Here is a 6,050-nt window from a genome sequence, read left to right as displayed (position 1 = left end):
GAGGTCGGGGACACAGCGCCACCTAGTGAGTGAGCTGCAGCACAGCAGTCACAGTGACTACAGAGAGTGGCTGGGTGCTGTGACGTTGCTACTGCCGTTATAAGCAGAGCAAAGAGATGTCCTTGTTATTTATCAGACACATGCTAGCTAGGTCAGAGAGCACTGTTTATTCGTCAGCTATTTATCACAGCTAGAAGGCGGGGCAAAAAAGTGCCACAGATTAACATGCACTGCAGCTAGTTAACATGCACGGTACCTGTTTCTCATGTCCATTTATATATACAGAAGGGCCCCAGCACACAAATAGATACAATAGACAATTGTCAATTTGAACAAGTCAATAAAGATATATTTGGCAAAATTTCTAGTAGCTGTATAATATAATGCAGGGTCTGGAGATCACATCTCGTGAAACAACTACAATAATGTGGAGGGAAAGGAGAGGTTGGGGGTGAAAAAAAGGGGGAGGAAGGATAACAACAATGTGACAACAAAAAGGGAAAAAAGGAAAAATGTACAATACATGTAAAAATGTAGGGGGGGGCAACGAACGTTTCGGGGGCTCTGGCGCCCCTTCTTCAAGCCCGTTCCCACAGATAAAAATGATCTGTGGTACTTCCCTAATTAACACCCCTCCAACACCAAAATCTCTAGATAGACAAACACTGAGAGCATATGATGTACTAGATGAATAAACCTAGTCTAAATAAATCAAGGTAATCTAACCTGTATAGTGCAGATAATCACAAGATATGATCAAGGGTATGTAAATAAGCAATATTGCTAAACCCTCCTAGGAGGCTATTGGATTGCTGACATACAGTGCAAGTCCCACCATGAATTCTATAGTCAAAGCCTGAGACTAACAGCTGGAGGTAAACAAGTAAGTATAAGTAAAGCAAATAAGGCAAAATACGAATCCTCTGCTGTTGAAAATGTCTATGACTCTCCCGACTCTCCCTTTCTTAAAGCTGGATAGAGAGGGTGCTAGTCTGCTATTGAGGAGAAAGGCATTGCATTACAACACTACAGCGCCGTGAGTGACGTAATCGGCGTGCGACCGCGAGGGTAGTCGCGGTCACACGCCGATTACGTCACTCTCGGCGCTGTAATGGTGCACGCTGGTATGTATATAAAAATGTATGCTGTTCGCTTTACCTAACACCTTGATAAAGTGCTCCGCCATGAAACAGGTAGGTGCGTTCATTCTAGACCATCTTTTTCCTGCTTGCAATAATGCTTATGTTAATTCCGAGTTGCCCTGGATCTTTCTAATTTTTTCACCAAGTTTGGTTGCGGCTGGCTGTGCTCTGCTACTAATGACATCATTGGAATCTTCTCAACACTCCAGACTGCACGCTGTGGATGCTACAGGATTGTCATTGAACCTGACAGGTAACGGGCCAGAGTGCCCTGTTATACACTGTTCTCATTGAACTGTATATTGTTTATATGATTGGATGCTCATTGCTGTGTCTCAACTATGTGGCTGTCAGGTGGGCACCACTAAATAGACACACATCCCTTTCGAGTGACACGATTTCTCCTTTATTGGACCGCTCACTAGCATCTGGACATTTATCAATAGAAATCAATAAGTTGTTTATAGAACCACATGTGATTATGTGAGAACCACTCCCCACACTACATAATCTAGATTGTTGGGGAGACAGGTAAGAGGCAGGAAGGCTGGACAGCAGGAGGTTACAGTAATCGAGACGGGAGAGAATGAGGGCCTGAGTCAGAGTTTTAGCAGTTGAGTAACAGAGGAAAGGGCGTATCTTTGTTATATTGCGGAGGAAAAAGCGACAAGTTTTAGAAACGTTTTGAATGTGAGAGGAGATAAGGGGTAACAGCTCCCACTCCCCAGAGGGAGGGGACAGAACAGGCAGAACCAGATCCCTGGCTCAAGAACAAGAAGACACTTCCCCCAGAGGGGAGAGAGAACACACAGAACACCCTTCACCCCCTGAGGGGAGAGGACAGAACATATCATTTGAACTGCAGACCCTTTTTGTTACCAAAAAAGATAAAAGTGCGCAACCATAAATCTTACCAGTGCACTAGATAATTATGTTAAAGTGCAAAAAATATATTGTGATATATATAAAAAATGCATATACATATACGTGAACGTGAACAATGGAGCGTCTGCAGCTGTTAATAGGGGTGGCTCGACACCACCAAGAACTAGAACAGAAAAAACAAAAGAAAACAGCGCACAACGCTCATAGTGAAGTATATCAATAAAATTTATTAAATGACAAATGATAGGTAATCTGCGTGCATCAAGTAAAGGAAAAACAGCGTGTCATGGGACAAAATTACCCATACGCCACAACACACAGGGATCAGGAACACCACGGGTCAGCAACCAACTGTTGCTACAGTTCAGGGCAGTCCACGAGTCACCAGCGTATCTCCAATACTGGACATTCACTCCGCGTGTTGCACCGGAGGTTCCGTCAGCACTTGATGATCTCACTCGAGAGCGCCACGTCGGTAAGGAGCAATAAGGTGTAATATGTCCCAGGTATATGTACATCGCCTTCATCCTTCAGGGACCCTATGAGGAACAGGGGTAACCCCCACAGGCAATTCTCTTCACATAGAACTCACGCCAGTGATGGTACAACTTGGATCTTTATTGCAAATGTTCACAGCTCATCTCCCATGCAAGAGGTACAGATCATAGGCATTTCACTAAGGCTGCAGTCCCAGTCAGCACTGTAGCACCCGCGCCTGGCGGGGGGGCGGCGCGTGCACAGCGCTTCACCGCGATCTGCGGTCTTGGGAGAGAGGGAGAGATTGCGACGGGAGGGGGCGTGTCGGAGGTTTTGCAGGGGCGTGGCCATGACCTCACGATGCTGGTTCGCCCTCATTGGCTGAACCGCCGGCGGGGGCGTGGCCACGCCTCTGTCGCAAGTTCCAAATACAATTTTTCTTGTATTTGAAAAAACCTGTGATATGCGCTGAGCTCGGTCTGATTGGGGGGGGCAGTGCTTGTGCGCACAATCTAAATTGTGTCTGGCCCCCGAAGCTTACCAAAGCTTGGCAAATGGTCCCCCAGACAAAATAAGTCCCACCCCTTTTCTAGGGACTAATGACCTGTCTAGGGATGAAGTTAAGGTAGTGCAGGTGGAATTTAGGGAGTTAAGGACAGTATCCCCAGTGGCTTTTTCAGAAGTGTTGGAAGTATATAGGGGAAGGCAGGACTCTTTGTATCAGAGACATTGATGTCTGGTTAAGGAAGTGGTGAGAAGAGGATGAATTTGGGTTTGTTCGACATAGCTATGGTATTTCACCTGGAAAGAGATGGGCCTATATACCGTAGAGTGCAAAAAAACAGCTCCTTTAAATAGAAAAAAGATCAGGATGGATTCATAAAACTAGTAACAAACGTCTTTGTGGTATGTGTACAAATGCTCATAGTTTGGGAAATAAAATTCCAGAACTAATTGCAATAATGACATTTGGATACTACAGCTATTATTACTGGGTCATGGTACAATGAAAATTAGGACTAAGACAGAGCTACAGTAGAGTATATCAGGTTACACTATATTTAGAAAGCACAGGGTAGGACGGAAGGGAGGAAGACTTGGCATTTATGCAAAGAGCCGGCCTAAAAAACGTACTTTAATACCAGGTACTGGAGAAATGACGGACAGTTTGGGTAACCATAGAAACTGGTGAGAAGGTTTTCATTTGTACTCTGGTGATCTACAGACCTCCAGGACAAGAATATGAATTGGACAGCAGAGGTGATTTGTGGCTAGGGGGAGACGCGATGGGGAGGCGTGGCTGTGAGGTCACACAGCCGGTTCGCCCTCATTGGCTGAACCGCTCACTTGACCCAGCTGGCGCGCGACAAAAGCAAATTATGTTGTCGCCCATGCGCGCTCTATGGCTGTCCTCCATTGAAGCACGGCCATTTGCTCGCGCCGCACGGTGGTGCCAAGCATGGACGCGGCCTTATGTGCAGGGGGGCATATCTCAAGTAATTGGTGAGGGATCCCACTCGCAAGGAAGCGATCCTAGACTTAAGAATGGAGGGGAAAGTATCAGATTTTATTGTGGGTGAGGGATCCAGGGTTCATCAATGAGTGTGGTTTAGTATAAAGATAGCTGAATCATACCACACAAAAACTATGGGACATATGTATCAAGGTTAAAGTTGTGCAATTCTATGGGGGAAGAATCCACCATAATTATTTAATAAAAAAATCTAATTGAAATCAATACTATTTTTTTTTTATTTGATGCATCAAGGACAGCTTTTTGCCCCAAAATTACACCACTTTTGCCTTGATGCATAAACTCCTAAGGTTGTAGATTTCCGAAGGGCTGACTTTTCAGTGGTGGGAAACTATTTGAGGGACTCTTTGGCAGGGTGGAGGTATTTGAGTGGGGCGCAAGAGCTGTGGAAAAAACAAAAAGCAACAGACGCCTGTGTCAGACAGGTTAGTAAAAGCACAAGAAAAAGAAAGCTGATAGGGACTCCAAAGATAGTGACAGGGATTGTAAAGGCTAAAAAGATAGGTTTTAGGAAACCTAGACAGAGATGTAAGAAGGAGGATAGAGAACTATATCAGGCTAAGCAGAAGGAGACTAAATAATTCATCAGATGTGTAAAGGCCCAAGCAGAAGAAAAAATAGACCATCATAGTTAGTGGAAAAAAGGACAACCCCTTTTTTAGTTATATGTGTAGCCCTGGTCTCCAGCAGCTCCTAGAGACCCACCTCCCTTTGAGCAGCGTGGTCGCGGGTGCCGCCGGAGCCAGCGACGGACCCGACGGCTGCTTCCAAAGGTGGGGGCCGGAGCAGTTAGTAGCGCGCTATCTACGCGAGCAGGCCGGTTGCCGGGGACGCGATCGGGCCGTTGCTAAGGCCGCGGTCACGTCGCGAGGGTCCCGGCGGCTCGAGGAGCAGGGCGCCGCCATTGCGATTGCTGTTGCGCATGCGCAGGAGCCAGCTAGCGCGGGAGGCCCCCAAACAGCTTGCGCATGCGCAGTGCAGGACTGTCAGCCTCCAGTGTGCATAGGGGCAGAGCCACATGACCCCAGGGAACCAATAGGGCTGGAGGATGACTCTGCAGAAGCAAGGAGATACATAGTGTGGGTTTGGGACTACGCAGGCAGTCAGAGCCAGGAGCAGCCAAGGGAAGGAGGTAGGGTACAGGAGTCAGTGACTCCCTGTACTAGGCCAGGGACCCCAAGGCCCGAGATAGCCCTGACTCACCCAGTAGAGTGAGTGTTGCCAGGGACAGCCCTCAGGTTAGGGACCCTGTCACTTACATCAGTTGGAGCTGGGGAGCTGTAAGGGAAGGAAGGGCTCCAGGGCGAGTGAAGCTCCCGCACCGCGTAAGGTCCCCTATATCCCAGGTAGGCCCCAACTCACTCTCAGGCTAGTGGGTAATTGACCAGGGATGATCCTAGGTTAGGGACGCTGCCCGAAGGGTCGTGAGGTGCCTTATTGTCCGGTCACAGCGGTCAGTGCTGTGAGGGTGGACAAGAGGGCCTAGTGTTAAGTTGCCGTGCGTTGTGGCAAGGGTTAAGACAGGCTACCCCGTAGGCCCTAGAAGTTTCCCCTTAAGCCATCAAGGTTGCTGTGCTGTAGGGACAGCCTATAATACAGTGAGTGTCCCCGTAGTTCCTAAGAGTCAGTGAGGGACTCAGCGGACGCTGCGCCTCCGTGCAGCGAGGTTGGGCGCAGACTGTTGTGGCAGAGGTTCTGCGTGGGATCGTCAAAGGTGGTGGTTCCGGTGTCTTCGGTCATCGGATCCTTTTCGAAGCCGTTGAAGATCCGAGCACTGGAGTGCTCGGCAGGTACTCTAAATCCACAAGTGCACCAACGGGCCCATTAGTTAATAGTGACTGCGCAGTCACCCATATCCTATCTCTCTACAAGAGTGCGGGACATTGGGTGGGGATCATATGGACACGGGGTGGGATCACCCGGTGTTGGGAAGCGTCCTGCGCGACGCCGTAGTCAGTGTCGCCTCTAGAGAGGGACACCCGCTATTATGTTGATAGTGTTTGTGTTGTAAG

The sequence above is a fragment of the Ascaphus truei genome, chromosome 3 (assembly GCF_040206685.1).
Source record: "Ascaphus truei isolate aAscTru1 chromosome 3, aAscTru1.hap1, whole genome shotgun sequence".
NCBI classification, from domain to species: Eukaryota; Metazoa; Chordata; class Amphibia; order Anura; family Ascaphidae; genus Ascaphus; species Ascaphus truei.
Note: the sequence above shows the minus strand (reverse complement) of the source record.